The sequence below is a fragment of the Felis catus genome, chromosome E3, assembly GCF_018350175.1.
Source record: "Felis catus isolate Fca126 chromosome E3, F.catus_Fca126_mat1.0, whole genome shotgun sequence".
NCBI lineage: Eukaryota > Metazoa > Chordata > Mammalia > Carnivora > Felidae > Felis > Felis catus.
In genome coordinates, this window is record NC_058383.1 from 21194211 (window position 1) to 21211086 (window position 16876).

At 51.7% G+C, this 16876-nt stretch overlaps 2 long non-coding RNA genes across 3 annotated transcripts in view; one reads left to right on the top strand and one right to left on the bottom strand.

The window, feature by feature from the left end:
* The window catches only part of LOC109495232, a 221220-nt gene that overhangs the window by 74328 nt on the left and 130016 nt on the right, over positions 1-16876 (bottom strand). Inside the window, exons 8-10 of the long non-coding RNA XR_006591291.1 lie at positions 15757-16286; positions 14862-15177; positions 4347-4516 (exon numbers count right to left, since the gene is read on the bottom strand). This is a non-coding gene — a long non-coding RNA (uncharacterized LOC109495232). The remainder of the gene's footprint in view (positions 1-4346; positions 4517-14861; positions 15178-15756; positions 16287-16876) is intronic.
* LOC102902348 lies at positions 1936-6223 on the top strand. Of its 2 annotated transcripts, none has more exons than XR_006591293.1 (4): positions 1936-2369; positions 2651-2762; positions 4294-4518; positions 4616-6223. It is a non-coding gene; the product is annotated as an uncharacterized LOC102902348 (long non-coding RNA). The 2 variants fall into 2 exon arrangements; XR_006591292.1 differs by having other exon boundaries at positions 1938-2463.

Sequence of the window (16876 nt, forward strand, 5' to 3'; positions counted from 1 at the left end):
ACGACCTTAGTTCTGAGACGAAGCCTGAAACGGAACCTATTCACTGAGCTCCTTGAGGTTAAAGCGAGGGTAAAGGTCGTATTCATCCTTACACATGGTGCCAGGCTGTCCCCTGGAGTATGGTAGGGACATAATAAACGCACAGGTATTCACGCATTGTTCGAGATGCTAGTAGGCTGTGAACGGGTTACCAGAACTTTGAGTTTTACGCAGGACCAGAGTTTGGATCATCAGCATCCGGCAGCCACCAGAGAAATGTCAAAATCTGCATGGGAGGTGGAGGTGGGGGCAAGAGAAAAGGAAGGGGAGAGAGATCTCAAGTCTACATGAACACAGGGGCGCCTGGGTGGCTCAGTCGGTCAAGCGTCCAACTTCAGTCAGGTCGTGATCTCGTGGTCCGTGAGTTCGAGCCCCGCGTCGGGCTCTGCGCTGACAGCTCGGAGCCTGGAGCCTGTTTCAGATTCTGTGTCTCCCTCTCTCTCTGCCCCTCCCCCGTTCATGCTCTGTCTCTCTCTGTCCCAAAAATAAATAAACGTTGAAAAAAAAAAATAAAAATAAAATAAAATAATAAAGTCTAGATGATTACAGAAAACAAAGTACTAGGAGGTGGCGGGATACTAGAGTCACTCAGGATAACCCTTTGCTCACATCTCCAGAAAACTCCATGCCCCTTCCTTATGCACAAGCCTTCGTGTGACTGAAGCACAAATTTCTCTACCACTTCCAGTGGCCCCGAAGAAACAGATCTCTCCCCTTAAAAAGCCCCTGCGGGCGTCCACTGGGAGGTGTAACTCTCTGATTCGATCCTCAGCAGGAGTGACTGGCATTGTCAGTCCCGCTGGCCCGCGGTCACGGGTCTCTCCCCCAGACCACTCCCCCTCAGTGGTCTTGAAAGTGCCTTGTTTGCTCCGAGATGAGCTCCCACCATGCACAGGAAGCCACTGCTCCAGAACCTTCATGCAAATTATTCACAGTAGTAAACAGGCTTCACACCAAGTGCGTTGTTTGCCTTTCCCGGGTAGAAAGCACATTCTTGCCACACTTCGGTGGCCCTGGGCCCACGAGGCACACTTCTTCACGGTGCCCTCTAACTGCGTGGGGAGCACCGAAGTGGTAATTACCTCAGAAAGTGCTCTTTTCCGTGTATTTGGCTGCAGAAAAATAACACTCTGCCTCTCTTTCCATGCGTCTCACGGAATTATGTAAATAGACCCAAAGCAAACCAGTTTAAATGATTATAAAATGGATTTCTAAGTGATATCTGTTACTAGACGAGAATACTAAAAAACCTCGCTCTTTCTCAGCCACCAAGATGAAAGAATAAAAAATTTAGTAAGAGAGGGGCGCCTGGGTGGCCTCAGTTGGTCAAGCCTCGGGCTTCAGCTCAGGTCACGATCTCACGGTAAAGGAGTAATAGTAGTAAAATGATCTCTGGTGGATCGTGCCTCGTGAGTAAGGAACTCCCGGGGCTTTGCCCAGGTGGAAGGGACAAATGTCTTGCCCAAGTATAGAGGAGGGATCGCTTCCCAGGGCTCTGGCTGCATTTTGGAAAACAACCGAGGGAAGAAAATAGATACGGAGAATGTAAAAGGGACTCGCCGAACGCAAGAGGGGTCCCCAAACTTTGGCACCTATAAAATCACAATGGAAGGCCGTGGAAACGGATTCCGGATTCAGCAAGTCTGACCGGAGCCCAGAAATTTTCAAGTTCCCAAGTGACGTTGCTGCTGATAGTGGATAAGGCCACACTTTGAGTAACACTGGCTTGGAGGAAACAGGGACACATGTCAGCCCAGCACTGGCAAGCCCCTCGCTTGCTCTGCTGCTCTCCCCAGCTACTGGGCTGTGAGCTACGCATGGGGCTCTGCCTCTCCAACTGGCGTGTCAAACAGTGGTTATTCCCACAGGTGGGCGTCTGGCCAGTCCCGATCCACAGGGATTCTTTCCTTCCTTCCAAGATCTTAGCTACCAAGGGCCGTGCAATTCTGAAGCCACGCACGTCTGTCTTTACGGCTAATTGGGGAGAGACTGCCTCAAATACAGAGGCAGAGAAATAGAAAGGAGATACAATACAATACAATACAATACAATACAGAGAAAAAGAAAGGAGGCAGAAAAGGAGAGAGGAAAACCTGACAATACTGTCTAAATCCCTGGATCTTTAACTCGTAGACCCAAAGGACTTGGCCAGGGAGTCCAGAAATCCGCCCCCACCCCGCCTTTTTCAACGGACGCCAGTTTGAGCCGGTGATTCTGTCGCTCCGAACAGCAAGATTCCTGGTTACTATGCGTTCCTTCCAACGGCTGCGGAGGCATCATCAACTTCACAACTCTGCTGAGGACCCCGGCAGTGAGGAAAAAGAGGCCAGGTACACGGACTCAGGCGCCTGACCGAGTCCAGCCTGGCCCAGCTCAGTTAGTGCTACGCGCGAAATTGCCGCCCCCCCTGCTTCTCGAAGCCACGTGAGCTGCCGAATGGCTCTCCTTAAAAGGGCACCCCTATTTGCCTCGCTGGGGGTGCCATTTCCTCCCGGGGTCACTCCTCCACAACGCCTCCATCCTTCAGGTGGTGGGGGGTGAGAGGCCAGGGTGCCGCCGTCACGTGCTCTGGGGACTATGGCAGGAAGCAACCGCAAGCTCATCTATTCAGGTAGATCTGACTCAGCCAGTTCTGCAGAAACCAATCGTTTCCACCAGACTCACCCCCGGAGGCGTGCGCTGAGTTACCTGGGAATTACCTCTCTGCCAGAACATCCTCCCAGGTAAGACGCTCCTAATTTTACCTGTACACGCCAACCCTGCATCCAATTCCCAACATCAAAGTGGGGGTGTCCTTATGTTTCTGTTCTCGCACGTCAGTGTTGGGGAAAAGTTCCGTGTGCTGCCTGCTATTATTTACATTGACTAAGCTACCTCCTCAGCTGTTACTTTTTTTTTTTAAGTTTATTTATTTATTTCTGAAACAGAGAGAGAGAGGGAGAGAGGGAGAGAGCACGCTTGGGCGCACAAGTTGGGGAGGGGCAGAGAGAGGGAGACAGAATCGGAAGCAGGCTCCAGATTCCAAGCTGTCAGCACAGAGCCTGGCGTGGGGCTCGAACCCACAAACCGTGAGATCGTGACCTGAGTCGAAGTCAGACGCTCAACTGACTGAGCCACCCAGGCGTCCCTGGACTGTTACTCTTGAAATAGCAACTCCTTCCTCTCTGCCCCTCCTACTTATATTCCTTTCATGGAATTTCTTCTGATCTTTACCATAAAATATGAGTCCGTGAACAGCATCGTTGCCTCTCCCTCTCAAACTCCTTTCATCCTGTTCTGGCCTCCCTGCCATAGTCCAAGTTCTTAACCGGTTTTCCAGAACAGATCAACCTCATCACACTCTTTTGGAGCCTTATTCCTGAATCAAGACGATAATCTTCACCCTGTATATCAATTTTCTTAGCTTTTAAGGTTGTTCCTGGCCAATGTGTGGTGGTTAAATGTGTGGGCTCTGAAAGCAAGCTTTCAGGGTTCAGTACCCACCTTTACCCCTGACTCATTACTTAATTTCTCTGGGTTTCCATTTCTTCGTCGGTAGATAATTCTAGTGACCACTTGGTGGGTCTGTTGTGAGCACTAAGTAACAGTGGAAGGAAGCATTCAATACAACTCCAGGCACCTAAGTAGCATTCCACAAATATTAGTTCCTATTATTAGTTCAGGGACATGAGGGAGATCTCACTTCCCTTATCAATGAGGCAGAAAGAAATGCTTAATTATCACTCTTCACACTGTGTTGGAATCTTTGATCTGACACTACAGTGTTGAGGTTACTTTCCATCCTTTCTTTTTTACTCAGCCTGACACATTGTAGGGGCTCGAGAAATGTGTTCGGACCACCTGGGGTTAAGCGACTGACTCAATTTCGGCTCAGACCATGATCTCACGGTTTGTGAGTTCAAGCCCCACATCAGACTCCACACTGACAGTGAAGAGCCTGCTTGAGATTCTCTCTGTCCCTCTCCTACTCTCTCGCTCCTTCTCCCTCTGCACCTGCCCCCCCATTCTCTCTCAAAATAAGTAAAAAGAATGTGTTAGGGACACCTGGGTGGCTCAGTCGGTTAAGCGTCTCACTTTGGTTCAGGTCATGATCTCACAGTTCACGAGTTCAGACCCCGCGTCGGGCTCTGTGCTGACAGCTCAGAGCCCGGAGCCTTCTTCAGATTCTGTGTCTCCCTCTCTCTCTGCCCCTCCCCTACTCATGCTCCATCTGTCTGTCTATCTGTCTCTCTCTCAAAAATAAATAAACATTAGAAAAATAAAAAAGAAATAAAAGGAATGTGTTCAATGGATAAACCATTCTGTACCTGGCTCATCTTCTTGGCTGTATGACCTTGGGCAAGTCCTCAAAACCCACCAAGTAGATGCCACTTTCCGATTTTTCAAGATGAAGGAAACTGAAGATCAGACAGCTTAAGCGACTTGTTCAAATACAAAGAGTCCACCGGCTTCTTCTCCTTTGACTCATGAATCCTTCCTGTAAGTGAATATACTACTGTAAGCCCGTAGGGAGTTTTTAATCATTTCAGCATTGATAAATAAGTGACTTCTTTCTTTAAACCATATTCTATTGTAGAACCGTCTCATTGAACAGTATGCTACAAAGATCGTGCAACATCCTTCATCATATTAAGACGAGTTTTGACTTGTCCCCACTTAACATGTGATGGAAAGCTGGTGGATTTACCTTAAATTATTTATGAAACAGAGAACAAAAAACATGAGTCGGTTTCAGGACAGAGTTTTACTATATGTTGCAAGGCATAAAAAAAAAAAAAGACAAAACAACCTCCCTTTATGAGCTGATGTTTAGAATGCTAAATTCTGTGCTGATTTTTTTAAAACATATAATTGTTGTTCTAAATGACAAGATGTAAGAAAAGGTTTCCGGCTGATATTTGCAAGCACATCTCTCTGCAAATAACACATTGCAGGTGTGGAGAGTCATTACTCCCAATAAATGCAAAGCAAAATTGTGTATAATTGTTGCTATACGTTCTGTTTTTTACTTTAGTTTTGAAGCGCTCCCTGTAAGACTTTTATCGGATGAATGCCACTCTCAAATCTGGGGAAGGTCAGCCTCGGGTGAATTTGCTGATTTATTATCGGATTCTTGTTCCTCATGAATTGCTGCTCTCAGTATCCCTGCTCTGTATGTATGCCTGTTTTCAAATAATGGTCCATTACAGGTGTACATTAGATAATCTATGATGGGGGGCGGGGGGTGTTGCAAAGAGCCAATGTGTCCCAACAGCTTACCCTGGCTGTAAGGGTCATTGGATTCCCCGGTCTCCAGTCGGGTCTTGCCCAACCTTGCCAGAACATACTGCAACTTTGCACGGGCCCCAAGGTCTTCAAGCGTGAGAGCTGGCCTTGCCGGACAAACTCTTGCCAACGGCTGGACTTCATTAGTCTGTTCATTCCCCCCACACTGATGCGTCTGCCTTCCGAACACAGGAAAGGGCAAGGGAATGGATCCGTCCCCCAGAGCGTAAGCTCACATGGCGAGTCTAGAACCATCTGGCCCCGTACACTTCTCCACAGGTTGAGGAGAGCACAGGGGGACCCCGACTTCTCCTGCTGTTTCCTTCCACTGACAAAGACTCTGTCCTTACCTATGCCGTAGGACAGTGAGATGGTCTCGAATCCCGGTACCCGTGGTGACAGCTGGTGATGCTGAAAGGGCCCCCCACCCCCACCCCGCCAGCGTGATGACAAAGCATAAAAACAACTTAAAAGTGCAGAATAGCCCTAATGAGGGGCAGACAAAAAGCAGTGGGCAGGAAGTGGTTCATCAGGAGAATTAAGGCCCTTGCCCCCAATGAGGTCTGTAGGTAAAGCTAATTATCTGCAATGACTCAGGGGCAAAGCGTGGCTGAAAAGAGCAGGAACTAAAGCCTGTTGAGAGCCCGTGACTGAGCTGGGTTGAAAGGGGAAGAGAAATATGTCCTGGGAGCCACACGAGAAGGGGAAAAGGCCTGCAGAGGACACAAGCCACACAGGGGTGTTCTGTGGGGGTCTCCCTTACCTCTAGCTGCCTGGGTCCCGGAAGGGAAGTGAGTCACTTTCTGATAACTCACAATCGATTGAGGTCCGTCAAGATTTTTAAAAACTATTTTGTAATTTTTTTTTTTTTGAGAGAGAGAGAGAGAATGCATGTGAGCAGCGGAAGGGCAGAGAGAGAGGGAGACACAGAATCCGAAGCAGGCTCCAGGCTCTGAGCTGCCAGTACAGAGCCCGACGTGGGGCTCCAACCCACAAACCGCGAGATCATGACCTGAGCCGGAGTCTGACGCTTAACTGACTGAGCCACCCAGGCACCCCTAGGTCTGTCAAGGTTAATCCCAGGGTCTCATATTTAGGCTTTTGACTTTCTCTCCAAATAAGGTTAATATACACAGTCTGAGACATAAGCAGATATGGTGCGATGATATTTTTTACCTTGAAGTTAAAATTTTACCTTTAAAATTTAAACTGTTTACCGTAGAATTTGCAACATTCCCTGTGCTGGATTTCTTCCTCGTGCTGCTTGGGACTCCCTCTCCCCTCTTCCCCCTCACCACCACTGCAAGAGGCTAAGCTGTACACACCTCACTACAGACTCCCAAGCCTATGGCCGGGACCAGGGAGAGCTGAACAAGACAGTGAAGGTGCAAATTTTAGGGAGACCCTCGGTCCCAGGCCCCGATCCTACACTTGCACGGCCCCGAGAGTGAGGCCTTCCTTCGTGTGGATCTCCGGATACCTCGCTTGCCTGGCCCTAGTCCCAGCCCTGCCCGTGCCCTCAGCTGTCCAAGCTGAGTTCTGCCCGTGGGGATTCCTGGCAGGAAGTCAGAGAGAGGAAGGACAGGGAGGCCCGGTCATTTATCCCCTGGATCCCGCCCTTCGAGGTCACCTTGGCACAGCTGTTGCCCCTGACAACAGGGTGCAGATGAGGTGGCTTGCTCTACACAGCTCTGTCTCCTTCCATGTGTCCCTTGGAGCCTAGAGGTGGTGACAACTGGCTGCCACCAGCCCAAATTACTGCACTGTCTATGAAAGACCCCTGCTTAGCTTAATAACACACCCCCACCCTATCTTCAGTTCCGTAACGCCTCACTTGCAGGGCTTGCACTTCCACCAGTTGACAAACAGGATATCTGCAGTTAGACATCCGTACCCTGGGAGAGCTGTACCCCCACCTTTCCCTACGCAAGACAGGAACAGGTTTTCACATAAATAACGATGACCGCTTTCATCTCGCTTCTGTAAACCTGCTTACGCTCCCAAACCGGAGGTCCCCTGCCGCTTCGCACCCGGGCTCCAAGTTGCATCTGCCGAGAGAAACTCCATTTCCCAAGCTTTCCCAGGACGAAATTACCCCCAACCCTAACCACCACCGAGCAGAGAGCCTACCACCAGCCTGTATGCAAATGTAACTCAAAATGGTATAAAAGACCTGTAACCCCGTATATCGGGGCTCTCCCGCTTTCCAACACTGGGGAGCCCTGGTGCACCAGTAAAGACTCTCTGCCGAAATCGGAGTGCCGAGTGGTTCTTTGCGCCAACTCTCATTCCATAGGGCCTAGGAGCTTGGCTCCTAACATTTGGTGCGTTGGCCGGGAAGCGAGGGAAGGCAGGAGAACCCCGGCCCCGTCGGTAGATGACTCTCCGGCCCGGGCCACTGACGGACTGACTGAAGACAGACTTCTGTGCCTTTGTCTGCACACAGGTATTGTGTTCTATGTTTTGTCTCTGAACTGTGAATTCTGAGGCCGGCCGGCCACCTCAGTAGGAGTGTTGAAGGAGGACAGACGTGTCCTGAACCTTCACACCCCGGCCCCGAGGGACGCCTCGGTGGTGCTTGTAGAGGAGAACTGACAAGTTCGTCAGACTCCCCAAATCCGAAGGCAGGCCTCCCCTGCCATCTGAATCTGAATACCTGGCCGCGGCTCCTTGGTTGTTGTCTAGTCTGTGTTGTCTGGTCTGTATCGACATTGTAGTCATATTCGTGTGTGTGTGTGTAAGTGTGCGTGTGTGGACGCGTGGACAGGACGACACAGCCATGGGACAGACACTGACTACTCCTCTATCTTTGACTCTGACTCATTTCTCGGACGTCCAGGCAAGAGCTCGCAATCTATCCGTTGAGGTTCGAAAAGGTCGATGGCGAACTTTTTGTTCATCGGAGTGGCCCACCCTATCTGTAGGGTGGCCCCGGGACGGGACTTTTGACCTCTTTGTTATATTACAGGTTAAGACGAAGGTAATGGATCCTGGACCACAAGGTCATCCAGATCAAGTGGCCTATATCCTCACCTGGGAGGATCTCATCCGGAATCCTCCGGCATGGGTGAAACCCTTCCTTCCTTCCTGCCCCACTTCTCAGTCTACCCTCCTTCCCCTGAAAACCTCCAAAAACCGAGCCTCAACCCAAACTCCAGATCCGCCCAAACCGGTTTTTCCCGATGAGTCCCAAAGGGACCCCCTCCTCCTAGACGCTTTGTCTTCGCCGCCCCACGCCCCCGAAGAGACTTCACCGCCCCACAACCCCCTCTTACTACCTCCACCCTATAATTCACCCCTGGCCCCCGTCTCCGTCCTGTCCCCGGTGCCCCCTACTTCCCCTCCTGCCTCCAGTTCCTCCTCCCCCTCCCCAACTTCTTCCCCCGCCTGTACGTCAGCCCCATCCTCTACTCCAGCCCCACCCGATCTAACTCCCCAGACCCCACCTCAGACCCCCCGCCTCCGTCTCCGGCGATCGGACGACCCGAACGGCCCTCCCACTTGGCAATCTTCCCTGTTTCCTCTCCGGACAGTCAACCGGACTGTCCAATATTGGCCATTTTCTGCATCCGATCTCTATAATTGGAAAACTCATAACCCTTCCTTTTCCCAAGAACCCCAGGCCCTAACCTCACTAATAGAGTCTATCCTCCTCACACACCAGCCTACCTGGGACGACTGCCAGCAGCTCTTACAGGTCCTTTTGACTACCGAGGAAAGGCAACGAGTTCTCCTGGAGGCCCGGAAAAATGTGCCGGGGCCTGGAGGTCTTCCAACTCAGCTTCCCAATGAAATAGATGAAGGGTTTCCCCTCACCCGCCCGGACTGGGACTATGAAACGGCTCCAGGTAGGGAGAGTCTCCGAATCTATCGCCAGGCTCTGTTGGCGGGTCTCAAGGGGGCAGGGAAACGGCCCACCAATTTGGCCAAGGTAAGGACCATAATCCAAGGAAAAGAGGAGAGCCCCGCAGCCTTTATGGAACGGCTTCTAGAGGGGTTTCGGATGTATACTCCATTTAACCCCGAGGCTCCAGAACATAAGGCTACCGTGGCCATGTCATTCATAGATCAGGCAGCGTCTGATATAAAAGGAAAGCTCCAACGGCTAGATGGGATTCAAACCTATGGGTTGCAGGAACTAGTTAGGGAGGCAGAAAAGGTATATAACAAAAGGGAGACCCCAGAGGAAAAGGAGGCTAGGCTAGCAAAAGAGCAGGAAGCACGGGAGGAACGAAGAGATCGAAAGAGAGATAAACATTTAACCAAAATCCTGGCAGCTGTAGTGACAGAAAACGGAACAGGAAAGTCAGGGGAAACGAAGAGGCGGCCCAAAGTAGGAAAAGACCAGTGCGCCTATTGCAAAGAACGCGGGCACTGGATCAAAGACTGCCCTAAGCGCCCCGGGAACTCAAAGAAACCTGCCTCTGTGCTCGCCTTAGGCGAAGAGAGCGAATAGGGATGTCAGGGCTCTGGAGCCCCCCCCGAGCCCCGGCTAACTTTATCTGTAGGGGGGCATCCCACCACCTTCCTGGTGGACACAGGAGCTCAGCACTCGGTCCTAACCAAGGCAAACGGGCCTCTGTCCTCTCGTACCTCTTGGGTTCAAGGAGCGACAGGAAGAAAAATTCACAAATGGACTAACTACCGTACGGTTGATTTAGGGCAAGGGACAGTGACACACTCTTTTCTGATAGTACCCGAATGCCCATACCCCCTTTTAGGACGAGACCTCCTAACCAAGCTTGGAGTTCAGATCCATTTCTCCAAAGCGGGGGCCCAAGTGCTAAACCGGGATGGCCAGCCTATCCAAGTCTTAACTGTGTCCTTACAAGACGAACACAGACTTTTTGAAACCCCGGTCACCACTAACCTCCTCGAAGCCTGGCTGCAGGACTTTCCCCAAGCCTGGGCAGAAACGGGAGGGCTCGGTCGAGCCAAATGCCAAGTCCCAATCATAATTGACCTAAAGCCCACGGCAATGCCTGTGTCTATCAGGCAGTATCCCATGAGCAAGGAGGCTCATATGGGCATTCAGCCACACATTACTAGATTTCTAGAGCTTGGGGTCCTGCGACCTTGCCGCTCACCTTGGAATACCCCTCTTTTACCAGTAAAAAAACCTGGCACCCGGGACTACAGGCCCGTCCAAGACTTAAGAGAAGTCAACAAAAGGACTATGGATATCCACCCTACGGTCCCCAATCCCTATAACTTGCTCAGCACCCTGAGCCCAGACCACACCTGGTACACAGTACTGGACCTAAAAGATGCGTTCTTTTGCTTACCCTTGGCCCCCCAGAGCCAGGAACTGTTTGCTTTTGAATGGAGGGACCCTGAAAGAGGAATTTCAGGCCAATTAACCTGGACCCGCTTACCCCAAGGGTTCAAAAACTCCCCCACTCTCTTTGATGAGGCTCTTCACAGGGACCTAACTGACTTCCGGACTCAACATCCAGAAGTAACTCTACTCCAATATGTGGATGACCTTCTTCTGGCCGCCCCCACAAAAGAAGCCTGCATACTAGGTACCAGACATCTGCTCCGGGAATTAGGAGAAAAAGGATACCGGGCATCCGCCAAGAAGGCCCAGATTTGCCAAACCAAGGTAACCTACCTGGGGTACATACTGAGTGAGGGGAAAAGATGGCTCACCCCTGGGCGAATAGAAACTGTGGCTCGCATTCCGCCGCCCCAGAACCCCAGAGAGGTACGTGAATTCCTGGGAACTGCTGGGTTCTGTCGCTTATGGATACCTGGGTTCGCTGAGCTAGCCGCCCCCCTCTATGCCCTCACGAAAGAGAGTGCACCCTTCACCTGGCAGGAAAAACATCAGTCAGCCTTTGAGGCCCTAAAAGAGGCCCTCCTCTCCGCCCCGGCTCTCGGGTTGCCAGACACCTCCAAGCCCTTTACCCTTTTCATAGACGAGAAACAAGGAATTGCCAAAGGAGTTCTAACCCAAAAATTAGGGCCCTGGAAGAGGCCAGTAGCATACCTGTCCAAAAAGTTGGACCCTGTGGCAGCGGGGTGGCCCCCATGTCTTCGTATCATGGCAGCCACTGCTATGCTGGTCAAGGACTCTGCCAAATTAACCCTTGGACAGCCACTAACTGTTATCACCCCGCATGCTTTAGAGGCCATAGTGCGGCAGCCACCGGACCGATGGATAACCAACGCACGCCTAACCCACTACCAGGCCCTCCTACTGGACACAGACCGCATCCAATTTGGACCTCCGGTTACCTTGAACCCTGCCACGTTGCTACCGGCACCGGAAGACCAACAGAGCGCACACGATTGCCGGCAAGTACTGGCTGAGACCCATGGGACACGGGAAGATCTTAAAGATCAAGAGCTCCCAGATGCGGATCACTCTTGGTATACGGACGGGAGCAGTTACATCGACTCAGGTACCCGGAGGGCGGGAGCAGCGGTAGTAGATGGCCACCACATCATATGGGCACAATCACTACCTCCTGGCACGTCTGCCCAAAAGGCTGAGCTGATAGCGCTCACCAAGGCCCTAGAACTATCCGAAGGGAAAAAGGCTAACATATACACAGATAGCCGATATGCCTTTGCAACGGCTCATACACATGGGAGTATTTATGAAAGAAGGGGCCTACTAACCTCAGAAGGAAAAGAAATTAAAAACAAAGCTGAAATCATTGCATTATTAAAGGCCCTTTTTCTTCCTCGAAGAGTAGCCATAATTCATTGCCCCGGGCATCAGAAAGGACAAGACCCAATTGCAACAGGAAATAGACAGGCAGACCAAGTAGCCAGGCAAGTCGCTGTGGCAGAAACGTTGACCTTGACCACAAAACTTGAAGAAACCAATCTTACGACCAACAAATATGCTTACACCCCAGAAGACCAGGAAGAGGCAAAGGCCATAGGGGCTATACTGAATCAGGACACTAAAGACTGGGAAAAAGAAGGAAAGATAGTCCTTCCCCGAAAGGAAGCCCTGGCAATGATCCAACAAATGCACGCCTGGACACATTTAAGTAATCAGAAGCTGAAGTTACTGATTAAAAAAACTGACTTCTTAATCCCTAAGGCAGGCACCCTCATAGAACAGGTGACCTCCGCCTGTAAGGTCTGTCAACAGGTAAACGCTGGGGCTACCCGAGTGCCAGAAGGAAAACGGACTCGTGGTAACCGCCCAGGAGTCTATTGGGAAATAGACTTTACTGAAGTAAAGCCTCACCATGCGGGGTATAAGTACCTATTAGTGTTTGTAGACACCTTTTCAGGATGGGTAGAAGCCTACCCCACCCGACAAGAAACAGCACACGTGGTAGCCAAGAAGATTTTAGAAGAAATCTTCCCCAGATTTGGACTTCCCAAGGTAATCGGGTCAGATAACGGGCCGGCCTTCGTTTCCCAGGTAAGTCAGGGGCTCGCCAGGACACTGGGGATTAATTGGAAATTACACTGTGTATATAGGCCCCAGAGCTCAGGACAGGTAGAAAGAATGAATAGAACAATAAAAGAGACCCTTACTAAATTGACCTTAGAGACTGGCTTAAAAGATTGGAGACGCCTCCTATCTCTGGCTTTGTTAAGAGCCAGAAATACACCCAACCGTTTCGGGCTCACCCCATATGAAATCCTTTATGGGGGACCCCCCCCCTTTTTGTCAACCTTGCTCAATTCCTTCTCCCCCTCCGATCCTAAGACTGATTTACAAGCCCGACTAAAAGGGCTGCAAGCGGTGCAGGCCCAAATCTGGACACCCCTGGCCGAACTGTACCGGCCAGGACATCCACAAACTAGCCACCCATTTCAGGTAGGAGACTCCGTGTAAGTCCGGCGGCACCGCTCTCAAGGATTGGAGCCTCGTTGGAAGGGACCTTACATCGTCCTGCTGACCACGCCCACCGCCATAAAGGTTGACGGGATCGCCGCCTGGATTCACGCATCGCACGCCAAGGCAGCCCCAAGAACCCCTGGACAGAAAGCTCCCAAAACCTGGAAGCTCCACCGTTCGGAGAACCCTCTTAAGATAAGACTCTCCCGTGTCTGACTGCTAATCCACCCTGTCCCTGCACGAACCCAAAATGAAACCCCCAGCAGGAATGGTCTTTCTGTGGGTCCTCACAAGCTTGGGGGCGGGAATTGGAGCTAAAATTGTCAAAGAGGGGAACCCACATCAGGTTTATACCTTGACTTGGCAAATCTACTCCCAGAGCGGGGAAGTTGTCTGGGAGGTCCAAGGTAACCATGCGCTTAATACTTGGTGGCCCCCACTTACCCCTGATTTTTGCCAGCTGGCAGCTGGATTAGACACTTGGGATATCCCCCTGGTTTACCACTTTAGTCTCCTCCCTCATGGGCCCCTTAATACTCCTACTATTAATACTGGTGTTCGGACCCTGCATCCTTAACCGCTTGGTACAATTCATAAGAGAAAGACTCTCTGTCATCCAGGCCTTGGTCCTAACTCAACAGTACCACCAACTAAGACAATTTGACGCAGAAAGGCCAGATACAATCGAATGAAAGGTTTCATTCGACGCCAAAAGAAAATGGGGGAATGAAAGACCCCTGCTTAGCTTAATAACACACCCCCACCCTATCTTCAGTTCCGTAACGCCTCACTTGCAGGGCTTGCACTTCCACCAGTTGACAAACAGGATATCTGCAGTTAGACATCCGTACCCTGGGAGAGCTGTACCCCCACCTTTCCCTACGCAAGACAGGAACAGGTTTTCACATAAATAACGATGACCGCTTTCATCTCGCTTCTGTAAACCTGCTTACGCTCCCAAACCGGAGGTCCCCTGCCGCTTCGCACCCGGGCTCCAAGTTGCATCTGCCGAGAGAAACTCCATTTCCCAAGCTTTCCCAGGACGAAATTACCCCCAACCCTAACCACCACCGAGCAGAGAGCCTACCACCAGCCTGTATGCAAATGTAACTCAAAATGGTATAAAAGACCTGTAACCCCGTATATCGGGGCTCTCCCGCTTTCCAACACTGGGGAGCCCTGGTGCACCAGTAAAGACTCTCTGCCGAAATCGGAGTGCCGAGTGGTTCTTTGCGCCAACTCTCATTCCATAGGGCCTAGGAGCTTGGCTCCTAACATCTATTGTGGTTCTCCTACATCAGCACATCTGCAAAGAACCCCTTCGTAAATAAGCCTTCCTTGAATAACGCTATTCTATCACCTTCCTGTGAAGCCCCTGTCGAACACAGGGGCCTCATTAAGGCTCTGACTCTGGTAGCACTCCGAATTAATATTTTAGGAGTCCTGTAATTACCTTGTGAATAACCCAACGACACCGCATTGTACCTTTTTACGTTAAAAGCATTACTTATGTAGGTGGGAACATTCCTTTTAAATGCCAAATTTTTGCATGGCTGTTTTGGCCTTGAAAAACGAACGCTGGCCTGGATTTGCCTTATCCCCATGAGACCTTGATGTCCCCCAAACTTGATTCGGCGGCAGTGAGGTACCATGACCAGGAAAACAGGCTTTGGAGTTCGACAGACTTAGATGCAAAACCCCGGCTCGTCTTCCTTGGCTGTGTGACCTTTGGCCGGTCACTTACCCTGGCGGCCTGCAGAGGCTCCTGTTGGTCCTTCCAAATTTGGACTCTGGCTCCGAAAATATTTCCCGTCTCAGTGTGTGCGCCCAACACCTACTCCGTGCCACGGCCCCAACCGGGACAGCACCCCACTAGTCGGCATACGGGTATCTTGCACACCAAGCCTGGTCTCTTTAAACGGAAGTTCTCGGTGCCTGGGAAAATCATGTGCCATCAGCTTCCATATTCGTCAGCTCGCACCTTTCGTTGCCAGCACGTAGCAAATTGTGTACATCTGGGGGAAGCAAAGCTGGAGACCCACTCCGTAGGGGCAGGATGTCTGAAACAACAAAACGTGAGTTATTTTTGAAATGTTTCCTTTTCGGGCCCTCCTACTCACCGTAATATCTGGCTGAGGTGTGAATGGCTGACTCCAGCAGGTATCGGGAACAGATGGAAGCGCCTAATTATGTCTCTTACACGGGAGGAGAGATAAAGCTGTTAATCGCTAATTGTACACCTCTCCTGTTTCCCCACCGCAGGGCCGTGGGGCAGAGGCCACCTCCCGAACCGAACACAAACATGGCCTGGGCCCGTGGCTGAAAAAAGAAGTGTTTAAAGCTGTCGCAGCACGTCTCCGAGGCTGCCGGCTCGCTTCCAGGGCTGGCGAGGAAGGGGGTCCAGGAGTGAGGAGGCAGGTGGTCCTGGCGGTCTCCGGCTCCCCGTGCCCTGAGCCAGCGAGGACCCTGCCATTGAAGGCTCGGCCAACAAAAGCTCAGCATGGAGGGTAGCAAAGCGATGCTTCCCCACCAGGAAGTGACATCCGGTAATTGCATCCAGCGTGCTTTGGGGTGAACTGGTGACACCGGAGAATGCATGGGACACGGAGGTCTGCAGGCACCAGCTTGCATGCACCTACCTCCTCAGTGGATACGGGTAGTGTTGCCATCTAGAATCTTCCTCCATCTTCCAAGCCGTCAGCCGGTGGCGGTGGGGGGGGGGGTCAGAGCCCCCCCCCCACCCCCCCCATCTTGCAGGGAGGCACGCCGGCGCAATTCTTGTTACGTGAGAGGCAGCGACGTGGCCGGGTGGTACCTTCCAGGGTGACTAGACACTCCGTTTCCGCAGGCACAGTGATTGGCTCACGGGTGGTCATGTGACACGAGCCTGCCCAATCAGAAGGCTGGGCCTGAAATTCCTGAAAAAGAAGCGTTCTCTGGAATGGTTATCCTACCGGGGATTGTAAGCCGCCGGGGGCCCCGCCTCGTGTTCATCCCGAGTGTAGCAGAAGCTGCGGACGCCGCGCCCACCTGAGTTCGGCTACGGCGGTGCCAGGCTGTTCCCAGCTCAGGCACCTGCTTCTCTTGTTCTCTGCCTGAAGGCTTCCGCTGGCGCCCAGGACCCTCCTCTCAAGCTTGAAGTGAGAGAGAGCTGATACACTCAGACAACCTTCGCCAACAGGAAACGGAAAGCAGCGGATTAACGCTAGGGTGCCCCTGCTCTCTGATGGGATGCTCTCTGATGGGATGGTCCTGAGCGCGCCCTGCGCGGTCTCTAAGAACATCCCAGGGTGACTCCCCCACAGTGGTCACCGGCTCACCAGTGCCTCGTGGATCGCCGTTTCTCCCACCTCAGTCCCACCTCCCCCGTTTCCTCCCTTGTGCTCCTCTTGCCGGCAGGAGAGTCTGCGCTGTGTGTAGGGAGGTCTCGGTTATTGGATTCCCCAAGAAAAGGTTTGCGGAGGGATCTGTGTTCCCCAAGAAAAGGTTTGCGGAGGGATCTGTGTTCCCGTAAAGACAGCCGGCAGGAAAGCAGCTAGCATACGGCAGTTTGTTAAGGACAGTACGCTCTCAGGACGGGAGGGTGGGCAGGCCCAGAGGTGGAAACGGCCCTGTGGCTGCAGGGGTCTTGGGTCATGGCCATGGTGACATGGTGGTCTCTAATAGAGGCTGCTTCCAATCATTTGGGGGACTCCTCCCCCTGGTCAGGAGGGGGAGTTTTTGACCCTTTAAGGTTTGTACCAGAACCGACATGGTAGC